This window comes from Aphelocoma coerulescens, chromosome 7, assembly GCF_041296385.1.
Source record: "Aphelocoma coerulescens isolate FSJ_1873_10779 chromosome 7, UR_Acoe_1.0, whole genome shotgun sequence".
Taxonomy (NCBI): domain Eukaryota; kingdom Metazoa; phylum Chordata; class Aves; order Passeriformes; family Corvidae; genus Aphelocoma; species Aphelocoma coerulescens.
Window position 1 is genome coordinate 28,249,865 of NC_091021.1, and position 16,512 is coordinate 28,266,376.

General features: G+C 47.2%; 1 long non-coding RNA gene across 3 annotated transcripts in view; it reads right to left on the reverse strand.

Moving 5' to 3' along the window:
* Positions 1–4,503: 4,503 nt before the first annotated feature.
* Positions 4,504–16,512, reverse strand: part of LOC138113127 (uncharacterized) — a 33,441-nt gene continuing 21,432 nt past the window's right edge. Inside the window, exons 3-8 of one of the 3 annotated variants that reach the window (XR_011152015.1) lie at positions 14,495–14,698; positions 13,882–14,156; positions 12,854–13,157; positions 10,648–10,801; positions 9,917–10,237; positions 4,504–7,699 (exon numbers count right to left, since the gene is read on the reverse strand). This is a non-coding gene — a long non-coding RNA (uncharacterized lncRNA). Of the gene's footprint in view, positions 7,700–9,916; positions 10,238–10,262; positions 10,802–12,853; positions 13,158–13,881; positions 14,157–14,494; positions 14,699–16,512 lie in introns of those variants that run through there. The other 2 variants (XR_011152014.1, XR_011152016.1) reach the window with 2 other exon arrangements.

Genomic DNA, 16,512 nt, shown 5'->3' on the forward strand with positions numbered 1-16,512 from the left:
TCTCAAACACAAGCCTTCCAAAATAAGGTGGCTGTCTTAGAAATTATAAGAGTATAAATAAAAGGTTTTATTTGACATTTTCTTTTGAGGATCCATGCCTCCAAGCTGTTGTGTGCCTTTTTTTCCCCCCATGAAGGCATAAACTTTGGAAATTACTTTTTAAAACCAGCAAGAATGAAAGCAGATACCCTCACAAAAGCACCCTTACTCTGCAGCCTGGGGCTTTCACAAAACCCAGATGTAATCCCTAGAAATCATAGGCTTTTCAGTGCACTACTCAAGCTTCAGCAAAACAAAAATGGCACCTGAAAACACATACGGGGTTGGGTTTGGTTTCCCTTCTTCAGTTTCTAAAACTGATTATAGAGGCCCAGTAGCAGCTCTGATACTGATGATAAGGACTTTGCTTCAGCTCTGACGTTCTTCACAAAAGTCGCAGAGGTGTTTTTGTGCACTGCAGCAGAGAGCTGACTTACAGTCAGTGTGTCGTGGACATCGGTGCCCATGTGCATTTCTCCCTCGGAGAATGAATGGTTCAGGTGACAAGGGAACATTCTTGGCATTGCCCTGGCTTAACTGGCAGAGAAAAACACCTCAGCTTGTGTCTTTAGCTGTTTTCATTCTGGATGCCAGAGAGACATCCTCCATGGCGACTGCCAGGAGACACAGTCACTGCAACAGGGTTCCTTCCCTCCTGTCAGCTGAGACCTCAAACACACAGAGTTCAGCTGTTGAGCTCTAACATCTCTAAAGTATACACTGACAAACAGATCTTTTTTTCCCTGCAGTTAATGTGGGTGCATTTTGATGGGAGCAGCAAAAGTGCAGCCCTGACCTGAGGGTAGGCACATGCCAACTGTTGAGGTCTTGCTCCAAGGCCCTGGAGCCCTAGAGCTTCTCTGGAAAATGTCTGTAAGAATATTTAAGCCTGAGCATCATATTTTCCCTTAATCTCACTCTAACCAATGTCATCAACATTTTAGCTTGAAACTTTCCAAATTTAACTCAGCCCAAGGCACAGACTGTTAAAAGTCTGGCAAAATTGTTGACTCCTGGGTCTTCAAATGGGAAGACTCAAAGCAGCCTTGCAGAAAGGTGGAGGTACCAGCTCTGCTGATAAGCTGAAACACCATGTTCCCCCTGAAACCCAAAGAAGCGTCACCAGCCCAGGACATGGACATTACAAACCTCAAAAATGCAGTAGCTAAACTATTGCTGTTTCTCAGCCCAATAAAGCAAAAAATGCATATGCAATAAATTGCCTTTTTTTGTTGGTTTTTTTCACTGTTTGATTATCCGTCATGATAAGACATTACTTAAAGCAGTGGTGACACTGTCTAATCATTCTTGTGAAATATAGACTTCTCTCTCCACTTCAGACAGAGCTGACATTAATACACATTTATGCAAAGCAGAGCTGGAGCTGTCAGGGGCTAATCTTTACAAGTATGATAAATGATGTTTATTTTCAGTGATGGAACGAAACACCCGGGCTGACAATAATTGTAATAAAAAGGACAGATCAACTTCTATAAAGTGATTGAATTACCAGTCTATTGCATTAATGCCTGATCTTGGCTCTGTCATAAACCTGCTTTACCTTACCAACGAGCACATTAGGAAACATCCACCTTCAAATAGACACCCTGTCCTTGACCTGTGGGAATGCAGGAGAGTCACTGCTGGATGCAGGGTTTGGCCGTCCTTACTTAACATTTGTTTACAGGAAAGTATTGTTTCCTCCTCTTAGGCCAAAAAAGCAGCAACCTGTCTCTCCTAAGCCTTGCAAAAAAGTTTCAAAACCTCAGCAGCTGCACTTGCAGATGCTAATACTGAATTTAATGGCTGCAGTGCAGGTCAGATTCATCCACATCCACAGGGACCAACACAATGACTGTGGATCACCAAAGTCCCCCCGAAGCAAAGAAATGGAAAGAGGTCAACCTTCCCCACCTTCCTGGGCAAATGGATGCTACCACCAGATCTCCTGTGATTGCCCTGGCTGTGATATGAAGGAAATATAAAAGGAACTTGAAGTCCCTTCATCCATGGGATGATCAAAACCTCTCATAAATAACTGGGTCACTTAAATGCTTTGTAATTAACTCTGTCATAGAAAGTTTAAACAGCTTCAGTTTCCAGAATGGGACAGATGGAAAAAGAAGGAAAGAGACAAATAGAATAAAATTGTAGCTATATCTGTGTATGTTTATAAAAACATTCATGCATCTATTGCCCTGTATTTCCCTCCAACTAGGATTTCTGACATAAGACTAAAACCTAAACAGGAAAGATGAAATTCGGGTTCATCAACAATCCCTTACAAAACAATACTCTGGAAACACTTCCTTTCAGGTCAACTGAAGCATTTGTTTGCATTTTTTGATTATTTCTTCTCTTTTCCATTCCACTATATTTGTATTTCATGTATATTTCATATTTTGAGTATTCCATGTTTCTATTCCAGTCCAGATTTGTATAGTATTATTCTGTTTCGTAATTCATTTTGCATTATTTCATGTAAGAATTTGTACTCTGGTGTACATTAATGCACAGTGGTGCCAAAGAGAAGGCATTTGAGACTGAAAACTTGAAATGTGCCATTCTGACAGCTGACTGCTGACTGCTGTGAATTTATTGAAATGAGTTATTCTGATTTTTTTCCCTAAACTTAAGTTTGTCCAAATTGACACACTCCCATGGGGACGGCTCAATTTTAGCAGAGGAGTGTTTTCTGACAGCAGACACTAAGTAGGAAACTTCCAGTCTTTCTCAGCTGCATGTATTTGTCAGGGTATGAGTGTGTGTGCTGTGCCCCAGGGCAGGACCCCACTGGGACTGGGAGCTGATGACCACAGCTGGGCAGCCAGAGCACGGATCACAGCCCAGATGATGGTTTCCAACAGCCCTGGCTCCCGCCCAGCTGATGCTCCTGAAGGTCCTAACAGAGAGAGTTGTGATTTTGAAACAATATTTTAAAAAAGTAAATAGAGCTGATCTAGAGATTTTGCTGACTTTATTGAAGAGCATCTCCCGCATGAATTTTTTCATGAAATAAACTTAACTTCTGCTGGATCTGTCTGTTCCTAGCATTGCTGTCACAAGGTTTCAGGCTCTGCAGATGTACCTGCAGCCAGGAATGTGACAGTCCAACGTGCAGTGTGGCTCGTGTGTGCAGACCTGGGAACATCTGGGAAGCCAACTTATATGGCAGGTTCCTGGGATGGTCCTTCAGCCACGGGGAGAGAGGAGGAAGGTGGGCAGCTGGATTTGCTTAGGCAGCTGGTGCCATTCAGGGGCTCGAGGCTGGAGACAATTCTGACCAATGGATCGGGGACAACACATCCATGAGTGCAAATATTCCCTGTCCTGCGCTGCAAAGGGCAGTGAAAGCTGAAACCTCAAGTGCCTTTTACTCCCTCCCATTTCCTACTCTGAACACTGTGATTTTCTAAATACTCCACTGTTATAATTATTAAAAGGGGATTATGTGCATTGGATGTGCATCTCATAAAGAGGGCAGGAGCCTCTAAGTTAGATCATACCTCAATCTTACATGTCACATAACATGATACATTCTACAGGGTGAACTATTGTCAGAGTGAAAATCAACCTCATTGGCAGCTAAATTTTTTCTTTCCCCAGACAGCAGTGAGAAAAGATTCAACACAGTCCTGACCATTCAGCACTGCCTGTGTCTACATTTTGATGTCAGAAATGCTTGAGGGATGAGTCAGAACAGCTTTAGCTGCTTCTGTCATGTCCCACACATCAAAAAGACATGTAGGGGTTTGTTGCCCCATCATCCAACAATGTCAGCAAGACACTGCCACCTCAAAGTGTTGCTGACCCCAAATGTGCTGGAGCTCAAGAGCCAGCTATGCAAAGTACACATTTTATCTAAAAGAAAGAAAAAACTATTTATTTTTGAAGTCATGTGTTTGAGATTTTCCTCTGTCTGGCCTTAGCTCAGTATTTCTGAGTGCACTGTGGAGTGCAGAGAAAGCCCTTGACAGAAAAGGGGTCAGAAGCAGCCAGGCTACTGCTCCCACAGCTTTGCCCAAAACAGCCTGACCTACTCACATTCCAAATGTTACTGGTGGGTAACATTGCCTGGGAGGAGAGAGCACTTGCATAAGCTGCTTCCCCAGCAGGGATGCAACAACCCTGGAAAAGGGAATCATAGAATATGCTGAGTTAGAAGTGATACATCAGGATCATCGAATCCAGTTCCTGGCCCTGCAGAGGACAGCCCAAGAATTCCACTGTGTGCCTGAGAGCATTGTGCAAACACTTACTGAACTCAGACAGGTGCTGTGGCAACTTCCCTGGGTAGCCTGTTCCACTGCCCAAACACCCTCTGGGTGAAGAACCTTTCTCTAACAGCCAACCTAAACCTCCTCTGACTCAGCTTCCTGCCATTCCCTTGAGTCCTGTCCTTGATCAGGAGGAGACAAAACACAGAAAGCTCCTTCACTGGGACAGACCACAAGAAGGGCATCTCATTGCAGCACAGAGCAACCATGTGAGGCTGGGAGAGGGCAGGGCCAGGGTGTCAGGGTGTGGGTGCACTTGCTCACAGGCATTGCATAGTGGACGGGAGGTGTGGGGCTTTTCCTGGGACTGCCAGAGCAGGGAAAGAGGCTTTGACACTCGAGAGGGTCAAAAAGCAGCACCATCATAAAAACTGTGCAAACAGCAGGAACATTTCTTTAATAAGTCTCCAGACAGATAAATCACAGCTTAAGGAGAGATTGCAGTGCTATTTATTAGTCATTTGTGCATGATTTGCTCACTCCATTGGTAGTGGAATTTCTTTTTTGGGTATTTAATTTTCATCAGAAATGATTTGTGTGCTGCACAGCAGTTCATACTGACACCACTGCCCTGCACAGGCACCTGTAAGCAGCCACCTACAGACGGCTCCAGCCTCCAAGAAAAGCACTGACAGTGACCTCCTAAAGGAGATGCCCCAGTGGTTAAATGCATCAACTTTCACATGTGCCTTTCTTATTTTTCAGAGCTCTTAGGTTTCATTGCATGGCTGAGCAATACCCATGAGATAGCACACACTCCTTTGAGCTGGATTCCCCATTTCCACATACCAGCTTCACACTGGGTAACAACATGCTGGGTGGTAATGGGTGACAAGGCACAGAATGAGAGAGTTAGAAGGCTAGTGTAAAGGAAGACAGAAATTATTAAATACAAATAAATTACTTTCTAGAAGACTGAGTTAAATGCCAATGCAATTTGTACCTGCTGTTAATCCAAGGGGTTGAGTCAAAGCTGAATTTTCTTCCTCTATGTAGCATCCAGCAATAAAACTGTGACAGGAATAAAGTAACAGCGCAGAATCTCTAGAGCAATTTTTTTTTTTTTTTTTTTTTTAGAGGACAGATCTTGCTATTTGATGGTTCTCCAGAGCAAATATTCCCAGGTTTTGGAGAACTAATTAGCTGTCTCTCAGAGATACTCATTATGGGACCTGATGTTTGGTTTGACTGCATATATTGCTGGGCAATTTTTACATTCCTACTAGCAAGAGGTAGCAAAGCAAGATCTTGCATGGTTGGCAGAAGTTTTCAAGCCCTCCAGGACTAGCAACAGCAAAGACTAGCTAGACTTGGAATAGCTTAACTTACTTACAAACTAAAAATTATCTCTATTTCTTGTTTTTCTAATAGTTCAAGACATTCAATCCTTCACTCAAAGCCCCACTTCTCAGAAGCAGCTGTCAACCAAAGGGTTTGGACTTTGGAAGCCATTATCTGAGAAGCATGAGGAACCAGAGAGTAAGGATCTGCCCTCATGTAAAATCCACTTTTTACCTTATTCAGACACACAGAGAAATTCAGTCTCTAGTCTACTCCCTGCCCAAGTCCTTGAACTTGCAAGGACTAGCAGATGTTCATTAGTGCATTGGTAACTAGAGAATTAGAGGCACTTGTCAGCTCTGTGTGTGATGAATAAATGCTGGAAAGTTTCTGCTGGGGAGTAGTACTGGTTTGGGGCCAACTGGATGCACTCAAGAAAAGCGTGTGAAGGGTGGGGGAGTTTGACCAGCAGTTCCACTTTGTTGTTATTATTAGTTTTAATTGTAAGTGTGAGCTGCCAAACACCTGAAGCCATCTACCCCCTACCTAAACTTTAGAAATAGCAAATATTTCGGTGAGATTAATGATCTTTTCGAGGTTTAATAAAGATTTGGCTGCTTGTGGGCATGTGTATAATGTCCTCCTGCTCCCTGGCACCATAAGAGCCACGACGTCACAGTAACGCCACAGACCAAGAGCCAAGGAGAGCAAAGCTCACGGGAGCACTGCAAGCACCAACATCACACATGGTCATAACATGGTTCCCAAACTTGTCTGCAGGCTTGTATTTACCTTGCAAGTCCAGGATGTTTTCCTGCCCTGCAAATACCCCTCCAGAGCCTGAGCTCACCACCAAACCCTCCAAAATCCAGCAAATATCTCCCACCCCTGGCTGGCTGTCACTCACACCAAGTAGTTCCTTTTAAAAGGAAAGAGTTACTTTCCTCAGCATTGAACTATGCTGCATGTTTCCCAGGCTGGGCTGGGACTGCAAACAAGGTAACACTGCAAAGAAAACTCCTGAACAGTGCAAGGAAACGAAGGCTTGGTGGTAGAGAAGCTGCTTCACTTTGAAAAACTCAAACATTTAAGCGCTCTTTGGTAAAGTAATTCAAAAATGCAACACTGGCCCAGGAGGAGAAAAGCCAGTGCAAAAGGCAGCTGTGTGAGCCAGAGCTCTGTCTGTATGGGGGAGTGAGTAGCTCTGTTCAGTCTGTTAGCAGAAAAGCACCAGCAAGTGATCTGCTGGAAGCTGTCTCCACACACAGGCATCCGGACACAGACACGCACACACACAAAGCTTTGATATGTGGGTCTGACTCAATCATAGCTGGCAAACACGAGGGCTAGATATGCTCGAGAATGACGCTTGACAAAACTATACCCCACAAAAGAGAACTTGGTTTCCCAGAGTAAAATAAAGCAGATAGTGGCCCACATCTGGATTTCTTCTCACTCTCACATCACTCTGCATTTCCTGCTTAGAACTGGGATCTCCCCAAGAGAGGCTTTTCTTGTGGTATTTCTAGCTGGGACTGGACGCACCACAAATCTCCTGAGAAGGTCTTTCCTTCCAAGATTCATGAGCTGGAGGCTCATGAAGCACAGATAGTTCAGAGAAGTTTTCGACTGTGTGGATGCTTTCCAAGCTCTCAGCCTTTTGGGGGGTCTGGTAGCACTCACAGAAATAGAGGGTCCCCTCTCACGCCCTTCCCACCAGCATGGACACTTGACATTACAACTGTCTGGAAAGCTCCTTACTTCAAAACATTACAAGGGAAACAAGAAGTCCTGCTGTGTCAGAGCAGGCAGGGCTTGGAGAGCTGCCTGGCTGCCTCAAGGCCATGCAGCAGAAACCCCAAAACTGCTGGTAATAAACCAAGAGCAGAGGGACACCACCAAATCACCCACCTGCTGATTTCCATTTCTGAGGGATACCAGCTTTGCTCTGTGCTGGGAGGTGAGCAAAGTCCAGTGGGAGCCTCAGACCTTCCCTTACAGGAAAAAAGCCCTCACATCAACACGAGCTGTTCACTCAAGTCAATTCTGGTCCAATCCACCTCCATTGCACACACAGCCCTCTCTGCTGGTCTCTGGGTTTTCTGAAAAGGTACAAAACAAGCAGTTTGGACAGCATTTAGTTGATTGTGGGATACTTAGGATCTCAGTTCCCTATCCATAAAAACAAGAGGGAGAGAGAAGCAGCAGCATTTCCTGGCTTCCCTGGGATCTTGTGAAGATTAATGCATTAAAGAACAAAGTGTGTCAAGATTCTCCATAGGAAAAGCAAGTTAGATCAGTGTAGCACTGAGGAGGAGTGCATTTCAACACAAGGCTTGTTTATTCCATATTGTTCCTGTCCAAGGGAGATTTGAAGGTTCAAATTAAAGCAGAATAAATGCCTCTCTCTGTGCTCCAGAGGGGACTGCTCAGCGTGTGGGCATCTAGGAATGCTCCCAGGAACAGGAGGTTTGGAAACTATTGTGAAAACTGCGGTCAAGAAGAGAAACCCCTGAATTCCCCAAGGAGCCTTTACTGCCAACCACTCAGAGTTCTCCTTATAGACAGAGTCTGGTGGTTACAGACTTCTCTGCTCTTTGACCCAATGCACAGACTGGAGCCACATAGTCTGAAGGGGCTCAGCCTCCAGGTCTCAAATATGTCCTTCCTCTGCCTTGCTCTGTTGTGGCTTCAGGGTAGCTCACACTGACCCCCCCAAAACCAGCAGGCACCTCCTGGCACAAACTTCCTGTAGGGTTAGTGTTAGACACCCCTTTGTTCTATAATCCCACTCCTGAAGCACACAACCCTCCTTCCTTCCACTTGATCATCCTTCGAGCCTGAAGGCTTGTGTCTCTGTCTGTCCTGGAGGAAATCTCACTCTAACAGTGTGTTTTGGCACAGTGTGCACTGGCCAGGGTCACAGCACATGGGGACTGTGGTATCATATTTTAGTACAGGACAATGGGGCTTCCAGGACCTCTCATTTTCACACAAGGCAGCCACTATTCCAGAAGTGTGGAGCCAGCTGGGAGCTGAACACCCTCCAGTTCAACCTGCAGCATCATGCTTCATGTTTATTTCCCTTCTGGACCCATGAGATGCATGCTCCTGAAAGGGGACCTTTCTCTCCAGGAAAGTTATTACTCTATGTTCAGACTTCCTTTGACTGACCAAAAAAAAAAAGCACCTAAAATTCAGGTCCACCATTTCTCAGGATCTAGTAGGAAATGTTAACCATTATCATGAGCCTATCTGAAGAAAAGTGAGCTATTTCTATTTAAGCACTTATCCCGGACAACTCAGCACAGGACACACTGCCTCTGAATCCTCATGCTGTTAAAACAACCACCTCAGAGCTGCAGGAACCTTCCAAAGTTACTTCAGGTACTTTCAGCTAGGTCAGACCTTCTGTCACACCCCCTTTCCCAGTCAAGATTGGTGTGCTTAGGAAAATGCTATGAGCCAGTGTTGTGCATCCCAGTGCAGCGCTGGGATCACAAGCACTCCAGGATGAGACCAGCTCTGACTGCTGAGCTGCACAGCTTCCATTCATCCAGTTTGCCCAGAAATGCTAGAGAGAGTCCCTGCTTTCACACCATCACATGCAGCTCATCCATCTAAACTTCAGATAATTCAAAGAAACATAGCCAGCGCTTCCACCCTCCTCTGAATTACAGAGGTGTGCAAATATAAATCCAGGCAGGACATTTGAGTGATGGGATGCTGACACACCCCCAGTCTGCAGCACCTGTCACCCTTCATCCTTTGAACTATTATTTTAGATAGTGCAAAAAATTCCTAAGGTGAAATGTGATACACTAGAGCCAGGGAAGAGCATGGAATGCTGAAACTGGTGCCTCACTCCCTGCCTCAACCTCCCACTGGGGGTTCAGCTTCCACAAAGAAGCCTGGAAAGCACAAACTAAAGCAAGCAGGTACTGAAAATTCAAGCTGGTCTTTGGTCTAGCAGGAATCAAGTGTCCTGGGTGCTGATCTGTGGTTGATTCATCAGTTTGCCTGGATCTGCTGAGCCTGAACCTCAAGGAAGATTTGGATAACGGGGAAGAGCACACAGAAGACGTGTGCAAGGGGTAGAGGTAAGATCAGGAAATACTGGTGTCTGAGTGCAGGTGTGGGAGTGGGCTTCAGATATGCAATAAACTGTAGTCAAAAGGAAAAACACTTTTCCTGCCCAGGGGGCATTGCACAAGAACTCAGGGGCATTGAGTGCAGCAAAAAAAAGATTCAAGTTAGACAGCAAGAAAATCTCTGTAAGGATAAGGGTAATGCAGACTTGAGGGAAGCTGCAGAATTACCTCCTTAGAGCCATTTATCACTGGTCAGATGAATAAACACCTGTCCAGCAAGAGCCAGGTGTTTTTGATCCTGCCTTCAGGTGTGACTTCTTTAAGCCACTGCCACTCCTCTGATCTTCCAGGGTGTGTGAAAGGAGCTCAAGCACACCAGTCTTCTGAGGCAGCTGTGAATCCTAGCCCTGGGCTGTCGCTGGGAGGACTGCAGCTATCAATAGGAAACCGCCTTTTGAGGTGTCAGGGCTCCTCCTGCCAACATTCTTGTCCCTCTGTCCAGGCTGGGCATGAATCCTACCTCGGAATAACTCCTGCACCTGGCTTAAACTGCTGTCAATAAAGATGTGTTTGACTTGTGAGAGGGAAAAATCAGGGAGCTACAGGGAGTTAACATCAGTGGAAAACACTAAAGGTACTGTCAGTGCTATGCAGGCAGTGCAGGCTTGTGGGCAAAGCTCACTAGCTCTGTGACAGGCTGTGGTGATGCTGGACTGGCATGTGGTAGATGCAATCAGCATGAACACTTCCCCTGCCTCCCTCTTTCTTTTATTGGGTACAGCCCATTTCAAACCATATTCCCCAAGACCAATCAGTAAAGGGTCATAAAATACCCACAGATGTCAAAAAAAGTGTGCCACCGGTGCCCGGCACAGCAGTTGCAGTGGCTGGTGAAGAGCAGGACCCAGTGTTTGCAGGGTGGCACCCATGCTCTGCTCACCACCCCGTCCACCCCTCACCTCTCCCCCAGCTCTCTGCAGTGGCACCTCTCTGACATTTGGATCTGCTGCAGTCTTGGCTAAAACAGAGGTCTTTGGTTTTATACGACTTCCCTTCCCTTCTTGCTCAGCCGTGAGAAGCCGGAGGATTTTCAGCCAAGCTCTTCTCTACCACCTAGTGGGAAACAGAATTATTCATGTCATGATGAGCACAGAGCAGAGCAGGATTTCTGGCGTGACCCTGAGCAAGCCCTTTACGGCCCACACCCACTGGGGACATCCCAATGGCCCCAAAGGCCAGAGCAGCCCCAGCAATGGTTTCTTTCCTGACTCTCAGTAGCACCCTGGCTTAGGGGCCAGAAAGACTTGTTGGGAGAAGTTGTCCCCTCCATTACTCACTATTTCTAGTGCAATTACAGACTGTTCAAGCCCATTTTTCAGCCAATCACCAAAAAAAAAAGGCACCTGAATTTGCATCATCTCAATGCCCCTCAATGCAGCACCCACATACACATACAACTAAAGCTGAATTTTCCTCTTGTGCATAAACTCTCCATGTTTTTCTGCCTCCATCCACCCCAGATAAGGTTTGGGCATCAACCACAAGGCCCTGAGCAGCCTCCAGAGCTGTGCTTGACCCCACAGCACCTGAGCGCCAGCCGTCGGCATCCAGCCCCGTGGCGATGCTCAGAGGAGCGGGGCTCTGGCCAAACTCCAGCACAGGTAATTGCAGTCTGGGCACTTAAATTCCCCCTGCAGATGCAGCCGCCTTCATTTCCTGTCCTAAACTGTAGGGTAGTGTTGCAGCGTGCTGTTAAACAGCTGCCATGCGCTACCCAGAGGGGTTTGTATTTCGGCAGTGGGTGGGTTTGGCACGCTTCAAGGATAGTGAGAGAGCAGGCAACAAGGGCACTGGCTTAGGCTGCTGCTTGCCTCCCCACCTTCCCAGCACGGTTTAGGCACTGCTGGCTCTCCCTGCTCTTTCTCACACAGCCAAAATCCAGACACCACCTTCCCCTTTTCTGGTAAGCAAGCACCCCATGAGGAAAGCTTGGCTTTCCTCCAGCAGCTGCCAAGTGGGAGAAGGCAAAGGGTTAACGGTGAGACCAGCGAGGGAAGGTTCTCCTTGCAAACTGGAGACCCCTGCGAGTTTTATGGGGAAGGCTCATGGGGGTGGAGGGACACGGCGGGGGGAAGAGAATTTGCTTTATGGCTTTGACAGGAACTCCCATCATGGTATAATTATGGAAGCGAGAAGTCTGCGTGTAATGAAGACCATATGCCGTGTTAAAACACACATGCACAAATATTAGGCTCCCGTGAGGCCTGCGGGGGAGCTGGGGAGGGGATCAGGAAGGGGTGGGGGACCCAGCACTCCCCCCAGGTCTCCTTACAGAGCTTCCAGCCCAGCCACAGCCAGGGCAGTGGGGATGTGGAGCGGCTGAGGAGTCGAGTGCAGCCAAACAGAGCTTGTTTGGGGTAAGAAACATCCAGTTTAAATAACATTGAGTAGAAGGAAGAACCTTAATGCCAAAAAAAACGGGGTTTCACCCTGCATTGCTTCAGACAGCCCGAGAGCAAGGTTTCCTTCAGCAACAGTTTTTCTCCAGCTCCTGCTACAATTTCTCCCTTTCCTTTCAAACTATGCCCTCACTGCTCTTGCCTCAGTGGAAAACATCTGCACACAGCTGCCTGTGGAGGCGACCAGCCCTCCTCCTCGCCCGATCTAGCTGTGCTGGTGGGAGGAGCAGGAGCCACGCGACATCCCCAAGCATCTCCTGGGCTGGGGAAGATGACTTCAGCAAGCACCAAGGCCACCCAGCTGCTGTTTGAAGTCCCCATGCCATCCTCTCCATCACCCCGCCTGTGCCTTATAATGTAAAGCTTTCTTGGCTGCAGCATATTAATCTCTCCTCTCCTGATCTCACATGTCTTCTGCTTCACATCTCCCACTCACTGTCTTTATGGGTCCTTTTGGCTTCTTTGAGGCTGTTTCTTCCTTTGCTGGTCACATGCTTCCAGGATTACTTTGCTGCTCACTTTCTACATCTGTCACCCTGCGAGTCCCTGTGACACCTACGCCCAGCAGCACACACTCAACCTCAGTGTGCTCAACTACCCACCACATCCCTCCCTCAGGGAGCATTCTCCATATTAACCTTCATATGGATGGACACAAGCTGTCATTCACAAGCCTTAAATGCACTTACTATGTCCATCCCCCCACCTTTGTCCATCCTTTTCCCTGCTGGCAGGACAGACTCCAGCCTGGAGCAGGTGATCCTGGTTTTCCCCACTCTGGACCATTTTCTCCCTGCTGGTGGTGGCTTAACTGGGAGTTCCTGGCAGCCAGCCTAGTTTGCTCTTCCAACTATTTTGCCAGCAGAACGGGAGCTGTTGCTGTTGTGTACCAGGGCTGGAGGTGAGAGCTGTGCCGGAGGTGCTGTGGGCAGCGATGCCGCTCTCCTTGCCAGGCAACATCAAGGGTGTCCAGCTGCAGGTCTGGCTGGGGTAAGCAGGGCAATGCAAGGCTATGGCAAAGCAAAACTGATTAGCTCAACATAAGCTCTCCTTGCATCAAAGGAGGGAAAAACACATCCCTCTGTCTCTCTGGTAGAAAAGAGAGGTGACAGAAAAAATCCCATTCTCTGTGGAAGAAATACCAAATGCAGCAAGGAATAATTTCAACTGGTTTCACTGGGACCAACAACATGCAGGAGAAGAGAGCCCATAATTTGTATTTGCCTTATATTTCATAGACCCTCCATATAAAATACTCTTTTCATTCATCCATACATATAGTATTGTCTGGCCTCCTAAAAAAACGTAGCTGCTTTCCACCACCCATAGATGCACTAGAGATACAGGGAAGCACAACTCCCATAGCATTGCAGGGCAGTATTAGAAGGTCATCCACTTCAAGAGGGAAGAGCCTGAATTTCCCAGGCATGAAAAGGCGATCCCCCCACGACTACAGCACAGAAAATGCCTAGGTGAATGCTGCTGCCAAATGCATGCTCATTTTAGGATGTATCTATCCTCCTCACTTTATCAGTCTAAGCTCTTCCCTCATATTTCCCACCTGCATCTGCAAAGCAATCACGAGCATTCAGTGTCAGGAGCAAAATTTTTAATTTTTGCTCTGATTAAAGGTATCCCTGACCACAGTGGTCAGAAGTTGCTGACAGTCAGGGCTCATCTCCTCGACGCTCACCACCCCTACGCTGCAAATCCTCCCCTCTGCTGCCTCTGTACCTGATGAGAAGCGGAGCCACCCTCAGACAGGCCCATCCAGCCCAGCTGTGATGCTGCGAATTTTCCAGGGTTCCTGCAAACTTTTACATCCATTCTTAGAGGGGAGAGCTGTCACATGGAGGGGAGTCACAGGTGTAGTGCTGTGCCACGGCCTCCCTCCGCTGGGGACAGCAGGGCGAGGAACAACCTCTTCTCTTCCCAGTGTCTGCTGCGATCCGCGATTCCCGTCATGCACAGTGTGTCATCTCCCATGAGTGCCTGCCTGTTTCTGCCATCTGCCGTGATTTATAGAAAATGGGCAGTGATTAATAGCCCAGTCAATGCCGAGTGAAGCCATTTTCTTTCATTTACCTGCTCCCTGACCTCCCTGCACAGCCCCAGACAGGGGCTGGGAAAGTGTATTAATCATGCACTTAAAATATATTTAAAAGGGGAGATTGGCTGGGAGCTCGGTGGTATTTATGGAGTCATTTTCTACAGAGGATGCAAGCTAATTTCCAGATAAAACAAGTGGGCTCTTTGAAATGGAAACGAGTCACTCAGAGGTACTCCATGTTTGGTCCTTGAGTGATGCCCCAAACCCACACTCCTCCTGGGGCTCTCTATCACCTACCTGAGTCCAAGTCCAGTAGCAGCTGCAGCTCTCACACACAAAGAATGGGGGATGCCACACCAGCTCAAAGTGTGAGCATGGTGCTAAGAGGTCTTTGGCACCAGAGAGGTCTGTGCTCCCACTGTAGCATGGTAACAGCACTGGGGCAGGGGGCTGCAGGGGTACAGAGAGATCCTGCCAGGCCACAGTCCCCCTGAAGAGTTCCTGCAACAGAGAAAGGCTGCTTGGGGAAAAGACCTTGATTTCTTATGTCATGAGCTGTATTCCTAGAGCAGTTGGAGGCATTTGGCCCCTCTCTGGACCCACAATATGAACAGTCAGTAGGCAAGCTCCAGGCCACCTCCCCAGACACAAGGCAGGCTGTCTACACGAATTTTTATGAGCTCCAAGCAGCACAACTGACCCTGTGGTTCCTCATCCCTCAGCAGAACCAGATAACATTTTGGAGATAAGCATTAGTGACCCTTGCTTCCCCAATCTCAGAACACGAGCCCACGTTCTCCTCTGTCCTCTGTGGCACAGACCCATGGTGACACATCCGGAGTTGCACCCTGCAGAATCAGAGGTGAGGCTGGAAGGGAGCACAGAGGGTCACCTGGTCCAACCTCCCTGCTCAAGAAAGGCCACCCGAGAGTACATGGCACAGAATCATGTCCAGACAGTTCTGGAATATCTCCAGTGAGGGAGACTCCACACTCTGGGCAACCAGTACTCAGTCATTGCACAGTAAGGAAGTTCTTGCTCATGTTCAGGTGGAATTTCATTTCCCTTCCTTGTGCTACAGCCTTGGGGCAGCACCATGTGCACAATGTCCCATCCAGCTCTGTGTGGCCTCCCAGAGAATGCCGCTGTGCCATGGGCCCCCAAAGACAGCTGGGGTTGATAGCAATAAAAAGAAAATCCCCCTTCAAGCCGAACAAAATTATTGAATTATTCTCACCAGTCAGAGACCAAAGGTTTGTTGACAACTTAATTAACTGTGTTTGTAATGAATTTTTGGCCACATACAACAGACTAATTATCAAAGCAAACATTAATCTCTTTCTAGGCACATCAAAGTATTGAGAGCACAAAATATTTACATAAGTCTCAGATAAAATTCTTTGTACTAATTCTAACATAATTAAAATTATGTTGGGGCTAAGGTAATTATGCAAGGTGCTTATGTGGCATAACAATGTAATACAAGACGGTGCTTATTTTTACCTAGAGTCAATCAGCAAAGTTCTCAAACAAATGTAATGTCTATTAAATGCATTTTCAAGGGAGAGAAAACAGCACCACTTCTGAGCTCAGTTAAGGCATTTTAAATGACCCACTAAGGCTGGATGAGATAAGCACCTACATTATTTGGACTATCTGAGCTTTTCCCAGCAATAACTAGACATGAGTAAAATTGGTGAGTTTTAAAAAGCCCTTGCAGCATTTCCAGCTCCCTCTGTGCAATAAGTGATGGTTTGCTTTTTCTTTCCTTCCAAGTGCTGATCTGAATTTGATGGCTGAGAGGTAGAGCAGACTGTGTCTACCCATAATTTCCTAAGGGATGCCCTTCCCAAGAACAGGGTGCATGAAAGGAAAAGAGAAGAGCAGAAGGGAAAGGGACCAGTCTTTTTCTGGGATGAGCTGCGGCAGGACATCTCTTTGGTCTGGAGGAAGAGTCACTATGACACCAGGCAAAAATGACTTTCCCAGATATCCCCACGGCTGCAGAAACTGCCTGGCCACAGTGAGCTCAGCACCTGCTGCACGTGTCACCAAACAACTGCCTGCAGTGCACCAACTAAGCCTCTGCATGAGAAAATGACCACAAGGCAAGGTCATTCCCAGGTCCCACCTGCCATCTGTGCTGAGAGTCACTTCTACTATCACAGGAGGTGACCTAGTTTCAGGAAGCAGGTCCCAGAGATGTTACCCTCCATCCCCCACCATGTCCTTCTGTCCCTGGGACGAGCACACCTGCGCTGCTGTGACCTAGGGCCTTGTGGTGTGGGCCATGCAGATAGTCCATGGTGACCCAG